This window comes from Protopterus annectens, chromosome 1.part1 (genome assembly GCF_019279795.1).
Source record: "Protopterus annectens isolate FY-2018-M chromosome 1.part1, PAN1.0, whole genome shotgun sequence".
NCBI lineage: Eukaryota > Metazoa > Chordata > Ceratodontiformes > Protopteridae > Protopterus > Protopterus annectens.
In genome coordinates this window covers 1,337,917,446-1,337,928,018 of record NC_056726.1, presented here as the reverse complement: position 1 = coordinate 1,337,928,018, position 10,573 = coordinate 1,337,917,446, and the positions used below count along the sequence as shown (strand labels likewise).

Sequence of the window (10,573 nt, the reverse complement as noted above, 5' to 3'; positions counted from 1 at the left end):
CACTCTCATTTTCAGATGCTAAAGCAGCAGGAATTGTTGAAGTGATTCCACAGCTTTTAATATAACTCAGACAACAAATGAGTTAAAAATGTTGGCATAGATGAGCAAACAAAGGCTAGTAATACTAGTTAAGAATCATATTTCTTTATACAGACCCCTAGCACCTTGGAAGAAGTTGTAATCTAAAGCAAGAAATTTTGAGCAAACGTGACAAAATACCTTAAATCTACATAATGGTCCTACCAAATGTTAATGTTTTTGAGCATTTCTTCGGGCGATAGCTGTTTTAAAGAAACATTGGGTCTTATATTATTTACAAAATGCATACAAATAATCTATTTGGATTTTAAGGTGGAAATCCATAATATGGCATCATTTAATAAGATAATGCCAAATAACATCAATATTTAAGCCTGTAAGGGACAATGCATTGTATTTAAAACTCAGCATTTCTTCCATTTCATCTAACATATTTATAATATCATCTCATCTTTTCAAAAATGTAACAGCCAAACACAGCATTTAAAAGCACTAGTTTGTAAGTTTGTTATATTCAGTAGCATGTAAAGATACAAGACTTGTTGTGTTGATGCTGACTTCATTCTTGTATCTTAAATGTTTTGATTGCTTGTCCAAAGTACCCCTCACAGAAAATCCCATAAACAACATTTTCTGACAAATGAGGATTAAATTAAATATTTTTCTTGATCACTCCATATCATTTTCAACATGTGTTGACAATATATACATTTCAAACAGTACAAAGTTCCATTTCTATCTGAAATAAGTTGTTAATGTCAACGTTCGTTGAAATGCCACTTGTTTAACTTACTGAATTCTTCAATTTTGAACCTTTAGTGATGTCTGACTGTCACTTTTAATTTTATGTTGCTTATATATCACACACATATATATATATATATATATATATATATATATATATATATATATATATGGGTCTACTTTGATAGAAAATACATTTCACTGAAAATGAATTGCCTGAGCACAATTCACTGAAAGCTCACTTCACTGAAAGCTCATTTGACTGACACTTATTTAATCTAAAAAGGGATATAACCTGTACCCCTCTGTAGTGCGATCCTGGAGTTAGTATATTTAGTATGGGGGGTGTGGAGGGCACAGCCCCCCAAATAGTTTGGTATATATTATCTTCTGGAAATAGTTATTCATTCAACTTGTAAGTTATCCATGTCTATGGTTTACAACATTTAAAATAGGTGGGGAGCTATGCCACCCACACCACCCAATGTGGGGGGCTATGCCCCCCACACACCCGTTACTATATATACTAACTCCAGGATTGCACTACAGTGGGGAACAGGGCATATACCTTTTTAGACTAAATGAGTTTCAGCAAATGAGTTTTCAGTGAAGTGAGCTTTCAGTGAATTGTGCTCAGGCAATTCACTTTCAGCAAAATGCTGCTTCAACGAAATGAGTTTCAGTGAAATGTGTTTTCTATCAAACAAAGTAGACCCATATATATATATATATATATATATATATATATATATATATACTATTTTGTCTTATCGAAAAAACACTTCACTGACTACTACATAGCCAAACTCCAGTTTAGCAAAAGCGCACTTAACCAAAAATGGACTATTGTGAACTAGACTTCCACAAAAGACAAAAAACAACAAAAGAAACACTAAAAACATTTTTACAAGGGGGGAAAGCCCCCCTGAACCCCCATGTGGGGGGAAATGACCCCTCCACACCCCTGCTACTTATATATATACTAACTCCAAGATCGTACTACAGTAGGGAAAAGAGTATATTTCCTTATCTTCACTGTACCACAATCTATAACAACAACTTCTCTTAGCATTTTAAGTACCCCTACCATTACAAAGCTCAACAAAAATAAAAAAAAAAACACTGCACCTGTACTAGTACACAATGCCAACTGTTCTTCCTGTAATTGTAGTTTGCAATAGTCCATTTTTGGTTAAGTGCACTTTCGCTAAACTGGAGTTCGGCTGTGTAGCATTCGATGAAGTGTTTTTTTTATAAGACATATATATATATATATATATATATATATATATATATATATATAAGAGCACTACTTTCCATTGAAATGGAAACTCATCAACATCTAGCAGAGCAAGTTCAGCTCATTGAAAATCAACTGATTGAAATATACCAGCTTTGCCAGTACAAGATTGTGATACAGATGGGATTGTGGAATATGCCCTTTTCCCAACTCTAGGGTGATCTCAGAGTTGGTATATATAATTAGCAGGGGGTGTAGTAAGGGCAGGGGGGCATGCCCCCTGCAGAAAAAAATGGGCTTTTTTTCAGTCCTCTAATGCTTTGGTTTTTAAAAATTAGGTGTCAGTCATGGCATAATTGACTTTTGTCATTTTGATGAAAGACATGCTTCTCTGAACATGTATATCTTTATGCTCCTTCTACTAATCATTTTATTTGCTCACTCACTATATTTTTCTGCCTTTACCTTGAGTTATGTCAGAAAATGATCCTCAAGCAAGTCTATATAACTGGTCAACAAATAAAAAAAATAAATAAATAAATACATAAATTAGCAGTGTACACAGATTGCTAGGTTGTACCCCACATTGCATTATGTCTCAGTCATGGAAAACTTTTTTTTAACATGCAGTGCATGTGATCTATTTGTGGAATGTATAATGTGGGCTGGTAAGCTATCTGTACAGGAATTGCAGAAAATAAGAAAATATCAACAGCATGGTCAAAGTCAAGAGCTTGAAAGGATAAAGAACTGCTATAGTAGACAGGTTGTGGGAGTCAAACATCTTAGATACAAGGAGAGGTTAGAGCATTACTTATGGATTAGGTAGGAGAGCTCTAATATTAATTCATAAATAATTACATTTTGGCTTCAACTTTATAAGCAAAACTTACAAAACATTTATTTCATACAAGTAACAATAACACATTTGAAAATGTTTCAGTTTCAAGAAGCATTTGGAGAAAAATTAATTTCATTATAGAGCAGGAAGAATAATGAATGCATTACTATTAGAAAGGCAAACAGTCTTTCAGTTTTTAAAATTTTATGGGTGAATGGTTTTATGTAAAGGGTATTTGATCCAGATTTGATTGACTGCAAACTCCTTGAAGGTCTCTAATGAGACTCTGAGCTTGATATTCCTGCACATTAGGCACTGAGTCAATATATTACTCATTTTTCAGTTCATGTATGGATACTTCATTACTGTAGCTATGTCTACAGTGAAAAGTAAGAGCCCATGGCATTCTATAGCAGCTCTTTAGGTTTGTATTTCAGTGTTCTTATTTCACAACAAATTTGCTATGAGTGTGGTTTCACTGCATGGCACATAGGCTGTTGTTATGTATCTCAGTTCGGAGATTATCCCCTTTTCCCTGAGTATTATGTCCTCATTATAGCATGAATACCACACTGAGCTGCTTCTCATTAGACAATATATAGCATATTTATTGGTTTGTTTATTTATGGGCGGCTACGGTGGTGCAGCGGTTAGCGTTGCCGCCTCTCCGGTTCGATTCTCGGCTGGGGTGCCTTCTGTGTGGAGTCTGCATGTCCTCCCTGTGGTCGCGTGGGTTTCCTCCGGGTGCTCCGGTTTCCTCCCACATCCCAAAGACATGCTGTAGGTGGATTGGACACTCTAAATTGGCCCTAGGCATGAGTGTGTGTGTGTGTGTGTGTGTGTGTGTGTGTGCCTTCTGTGGAAGGTTGGGCGTCGGGCTGGCAACTTGACACCGTAAAACTCCACTGCCAATCATGAGCGGACAGGTGATCCGCTGTGGCGACCCCTAACAGGGAAAAGCCGAAAGAAGAAGAAGAAGAATTGGTTTGTTTATTTCTATCACACTGAAAGTATAACCATTTATTTATGTCACATTGAAAGTATAATCCAGTTCTGTCTAATGAATCAAGAGGTAGTCAGCTGAATTAGGAATGCAGTGCAAACTAGTATGATTGAATCAGATTGTCCAAAGAAACAAAACAACTTAAGTAAACTCTAGCATATATTTCTGAAATTCAGTATTCCTTTTTTGAAGACTTTAGCAGTTAGATATCTTGGTAAACTAAAATAAATAACAGCTGTTTTCTCTCACAAGTACATTTAACTTATATAGGGTGGTATTATAGACATTTCCTGAATTGGCATAAAACATTTGAAAAGCCTACAAAGCTTGTAGACAGTAAAAACATTAAATATATGTCCTGAAGGAAAACATTGTGATAACTATAAGAACCCTAAACAATGTGTATGCATTTAATATATGCATACACACATTCTTCAAACTGACATGCGAGTCATTTAAGCAATAACCGACAACATCGGTGTGGTATATTGAAGAGTTACCCACAGTTACCATGGTTTAACCACAAGGGCGAAGCCCGAGTGATTAAATAAAGCCAACCATGGATAAATTTCAATATACCACACCATGGAATCGGTATTGCTATTATACAATGACATTATTTAAGAAAAAAAAAAACTTACTTTTCTTAAATAATGCCTTTGTATAATGCCTCCGTGGTGCCCTTCCATGTTTTTCCAGTATCCTGGGGCTTTTTCTGATGTACTGTGCATGCATATGGGACTTGTGTTCCCATGCTTACGTAGTACATCAGTTCTGTGTAAAGGTAGCAATGGAGAAAGAAGATCTCTGTTGGTTTATTTATTTATTTTTTTATTGGAAAGAAAAAAAGAACCCGGGAGACTTTTAACATTTGGGAGTGCTGGGACAGACAAAATAAAAGGATAATCAGGTAAGGATCTTCAGCTTTGCAGAACGTACCCGATTATCTTGCTATTTTTGTCTGAGGTCTTCCTTTTTCTCTTTTTCTTAAAAAAAAAGAAAGAAAAGTAAAAAAAATGACGAAATATACTAATGGAAAAAAGTCTGGGTGAACGGACCTTTTTCCGTTGGTATATTCTCGGATTTATAACGGGCACACTGGTTAGGCTGACCAATTAGCATGCTCATTTTTGAATATTAATGGCCATTCATTATATAGTAGTAGAAGTATTGCATAAAAGGAAAGGCAAGGAAATGTAAATTCAGTGAAATGTTGGAAACTGGTTACAAATCACAAAAAAAACAGAAGAAGGCAGCAAGTTATAGTGAAATTATGTATCTACAAATAATTTAAAAAACACTAAAATAGCAAAGTAATTTAGTATTTAAGAGCTAACAAATGTAAGTTACTATAAATCTTTATGATATAGAGAATATACAAGGAAAAACTATAAGAACATCTCTGACTTATCTGTGTGAGACAAATTTGAAATTTAATACATAGAAACATTCATGATCTTCTGCCTCAGAAAAGACAATTTGTTTTAATAAAACAACTGGTGGTCCTTCAGTATCACATAAAAGTCATTTGCAGTTAAACTCAACACATCCATCATCATTTCTTTTAAAATAAAACATCATTTAGAAATATTTCCAGCAGATTGTCTTAAGCATGGTACATTAATTATCTTTACTGCTTCTTAAAGATATTACTGGCAAAGCTATTATCTTTACAGTTTATAAAATGCAGAGATGAAATCAGATAATTTCAGTTTAGTGCATATATATATATATATATATATATATATATATATATTTTTTTTTTTTCCTCTCTCCCTCTCTCTCGCTATATATATATATATATATATATATATATATATATATATATATATATATATATATATAGATAGATATATGGGTCCCCTTTAGAGTACCAAAATTGCAGAATATCGAACCTCTGATCATCAAAGACCAGAGGATTGAAGTTCTGCAATATCGTCCTGTGAATGGAGATCGTGAGAATGAGAACTTTACCGATCTGTTCACTGTAGTGCGATCTCGGATTTGGTATATTTAAGTAGCAGGGGGTATGGGGGGTGCAGGGGGGCTTGCTCCCTGCAAAAATGTGAAATCAGAAGTTTTCATATTTTAGGGTTTTTTTTGGGGGGGATCGATATTGCAGAACTTTGATCCTCTGTTCCTTGATGATAAGAGGTTCAATGTTCTGTAATTTCGATACTCTGAAGGGGACCTAGAGATATATGTACCATTTTAACAATATTTAATGTAATACAAAAATAAAAGCTTAAGGAACCTAGTGGTTATATACTCTTTTCAGATTAAGAAAAGTCTGTTTAACAGTGTGAAACTGGGCTTCTTCACAAGTCTTGATGGATACAAATACCCACATGTGTTAATGCCACTATCAAATGTTCTGAGATTCCTGAGATAAGACCCAAAAATGTAGAATTCTAAGCAGCAGGTCAATGTTGAGAAGGAGAACCATAGCAATAAGAAAGACTTTACTAGTGAATTTAAAAAGGAGGGGATGACACCTGGTCAGAGTTCTAAATCCATCTCTGTCAGCATAGATTAAGAGAGAGAAAAAAATAAGCGAAGAATCTAGAAAACAGGATCTGTAATACAAAGAAAAAGTCAATCTGAAGACAAATTATGTTCTGTAATACCATTTTTGAAGGGAGAGCAACCTAGAGAATCAAAAGAAACTGAGCGGGTGGTGTTTACTCACACTGATACATAGGAAAATAAGTTTGGAAAAGAAGAGAAAAAGGACAGGATAATATATACTGCAAGACAACACTGAACAGAGCCCTGATGATGTCTCTGTTAAGCCAAAACACAAGAACACTAAACAGAAGGAAGAAGGTTCTGCATATCAGGTTCATAAAAAAAATGAGTAATGTAGAAATTGAGATGTCTTTGTTAGGTGAAGAGTTATATAATGAGACCACAGTGCCTGTACTGATAAGAGAGGAGACAATGCTGTTTACCTCATGATAGACTGACACTGAAAAAACTGCAGAATCTGCTGAAGTTCAGGAGAGACAGATACACTTCAAAAAGGCACAATGGGAAGAAGACACTTTCAGCACAGCAAGGGAAATACAGCTTCAGTTATAAGGGAGGAAGATGAACAAAATATGTCCAGTTCTTACCCTTACTTTGAGTTACAAATTGATTTATTGCACAGACTAAATAAGAACTGTGAGGACACGTTATGACAACTATTAGTAAGCAAAGCTTTCAGCCACATAGTGATGAGGCTAACATGTAGTCATTTACTAGAAGGGCATCTAGGACTTAAATAGACTACTAAGGTATGGATCTTGCAAAGTTTTACTGGCCAAGAGTTATGAAAGAAGTTGAAATATTCTGTGCTGGGTCCTTTGAATACCAGAAGACACCCCCATTATCCAGGCTTTAAAAAACATTTTATTAAAAGTTAGTCATAAAGGTTCCATTTGAACATGTTGTTATGGACATTGTTGGGTCATCAATAAAACTGGGCATTGGGTTTCAATATATCTTGGTTAGTTTATACTATGCAAGTCAGTACCTTTAAGTAAGTCTAATATTCAATCTAAAGGTATGGAGTTAGTCTTGGTATTTAACAGAACAGGGATCACTGCGCAGGGGACTTCATTTATGTCCAGAATAATTCACCAACTCTGCCAGTGCTAAGTCAAGCAGTTAAAAACCTCAGCAAAAGAACGTGCTTTAATATCCCCTGAAAAATGGATTACTGAAGCATTTTAATTGAATATCAACTCCCATGCTAAAAAAAAGTTATTGAGGAAGGTAGTGAAAACTGAAACCAGTTAGCGCCATGCTTCCTGTTTGTCATTAGCATTTACAAGGTTCAGTCCTTTTCAGTTATTCTGTGGCAGGCTCTGCCACGGACCAATAGATACTGCTAGAGAAACTTGCGAAGAAGAAGAAATTCAATGTAAAACTGCCATACAACACTGTATCAGCTTACAAGACAGGTTACAGCTGGTTATGCACATCCCAAGGGAACACATCGAAATACCCGGGCTGTTCCAAAAGGGTTATATAATAAAATGCAACAGCTGGAGACAAGATGCTAGTTACTGCCCCTTGTACAAAAAAAAATGGCAAAATGGCAGGGTCCATTTGGAACAGCAGACAAATTAAATGATCTAAACTACAAGGTCATACAGATTGATAAGAAAAGCCTTGAATAGATATGCCATATCAATGTTCTGAAACTTTGGAACGAACTGTAGACATTTAGCTTAATGACAGAAAAGTTTGCAACTGGTAGAGAAAGAAAATTGACCTATTTGGTTGCAGGTAAATAGCAAACAATCTAAGCCACAGAAACAAAAGATAAGGGAGCTTCTGTTAAGAAACAAGGATGAGTTTTCAGAACTGCCTGACGAAACAAACCTGATTCAAAACCATACTGAGACAATTCCAGGAAAATGGTCAACTTAAAACCTTATATAATGCCAGAGTCATAGAGAAAGGGTGTGTAAGAGGAAGTACAAGAATGCTTAAGGTAGTGATGATAGAAGAGTCAAAGAGCGAGTAAAACAGCCCCACTGTGTTAGTCCCAAAGTCTGAGGAATAAGTTTAGGAAGCTGAACATCAGTTTAGAATTTCACAGTTACACATTGCCGAGGGTAGATAAATTAATAGGAGGGTTGGTCACTTTATATCTAACAAAGGAGTTTGGAAAATCTCTCTCACATTTGAAGTCAGTGAAAAGACAGACTGTTTCAATCTCAGAGGGTTTATTCTTGTATGCTGTTCTTCCTTTTGGGATACCTGGTATTCCTGCAACTGTTCAAATAATAAGGGAGTCCTAAAAGCTATTGTAAAATATATTGCTGCTTACCTGTATGATATCATAATATACTCAGAGGACTGGCTTTCCCAAGTATCTAAGGTGCAAGCTGTGTTAGACTCACTGAGATTAGCAGGTTGACAGTCAATGCCTCCAACAGTAAGTTAGGCATGACAAAAGAAAAGTATTTAGGAAATGTCAAAGCTCAGAAAAAAAAGCTAGAAGCAGTAAAAAAGTGTCCCATTCCAGGCACTAAAAAACAAGAGAAGGCATTCTTGGAGTTAGCTGGGTGATAACAACAATCTTACCTCATTTTGCAGCTACAGTTTACTGTCTTATGGATTTGACTAAGGGGAAGAGACCTCTTAAAGTAAAATGGAAATTAGAAGCAGAAGGGTTTACTACATCTGCTTGCTTGCAAGAAGCTTGAGGTACACCTGCTCACTGCCACTTGCTTGAGAAAGTAAGTGCTCTAACTTCCACAAGTCTGATCTCCCATGTCTACACAGCCCTCCCAACACCTGATCATATCAACTACCTAACCCTATTAGAACCTAACCCTAAACCTAAAACTCCCACCCAGTTCCCAACCTGATTCCTCTGTCTCTTACCCTAAATCTCCAGTCCCCCTCCCTCACCCTTGGGTCTCCAATCATTCCCTAAACTAAAACTCCAACCCCACTTCCTAAACCTAAATTCTCTTGTCACTCCCTAAACTTAACCAATCCTTCTGACTCCCTAATATAAACCTCCTCCTGCTCTCTCCCCATAACTACTGGCCCGAATTCATATTAGAGTTTAACCATGAACATCAGCCCAGCCAAGCTACAAAGGACATAAGTCTCTGGCCTCGAGACAGTGTTCTTTGAATATTTGGGACTCGTGCCCCTGTAGTGAGCCAGAGTAAGGATGGTAGAAAGAGAAAATGTTTTAAACAGTTAAAGGACTCCTTATGATCAGAACCTGTTTTAGCATCCACAAATTTCAGTAATCACAGTGTATAATGGTACATTACAGGTAGGCCTAGGACAGTGCTTTCACAGGACTTTGTGGGAGAACACCCTATGTGTTTTTCAAGTCACAAGCAAGGAATGGCAGAGACAGTACTCCACTGAAAGGGAATTCTTGGCATTCCAGTAGGAGCTCACATTACTGAAATATTATTTATTTGGCTGGGACTTCATATTAATCATAGACCATGACACACCAATGTAGCTATATAAGCAACAGGACAATGATACTAAGCTTTGTGGTGGGCACTTTCTTTACAACTATTCAAGTTTGCTGTAAAACATTAAATCAGACTTGTCCACTCCAGTGCAGAAATCCTGCCTAGGTTTCATAGCCTATTTAGTGAGTCTAAAACTCTGGGTTTCAGGTTATGGGGGTCAAATACAACAGAATGAGGCAGTTCTTGCTCTGTAATGTATCAAAATGTTGCAAAACTGAAATGAAATAATGTAAACTACAACTGTTGTAAACGAAATATTGTTGCAGATGGTGTAATTAGTACTGTTTGTAGAACCACTGGTTTTGCAAAGAAATGGGAGGTCAAATCAAACTGGGTCTTTCATGGCTCATGAAACAAGACACAGGTCACCTCACATCAGTCTGTAGGCTATTGAGTATAAGGAGAGTTGTGCTAATCTTTTGGAGTAGTTGAAAGATTTAAGAACTTGTGTGAAGGGCGGCTCAGTGGTGCAGCGGTTAATGTTGTCACCTCACAGCAAGAGGTTCTCCAGTTCGATTCTTGGCTGGGGTGCCTTCTGTGTGGAGTTTGCATGTTCTCCCTGTGTTCGCATGGGTTTCCTCTGGGTACTACGGTTTCCTCCCATATTCCAAAGGCATGCATCTGGAGCATTTCTCCCAGGGCCTCCGCTGAAAACAGGCTCTGTGGAACCTAGTCAGACTTTCCCGGTCAACAAATGTTAAATA

The 10,573-nt window shown here is 36.5% G+C and overlaps 1 protein-coding gene across 2 annotated transcripts in view; it reads right to left on the bottom strand.

Annotated features, from left to right (window-relative positions):
- The window catches only part of SKOR2 (SKI family transcriptional corepressor 2), a 146,843-nt gene that overhangs the window by 78,998 nt on the left and 57,272 nt on the right, over positions 1-10,573 (bottom strand). The window lies entirely within an intron of this gene.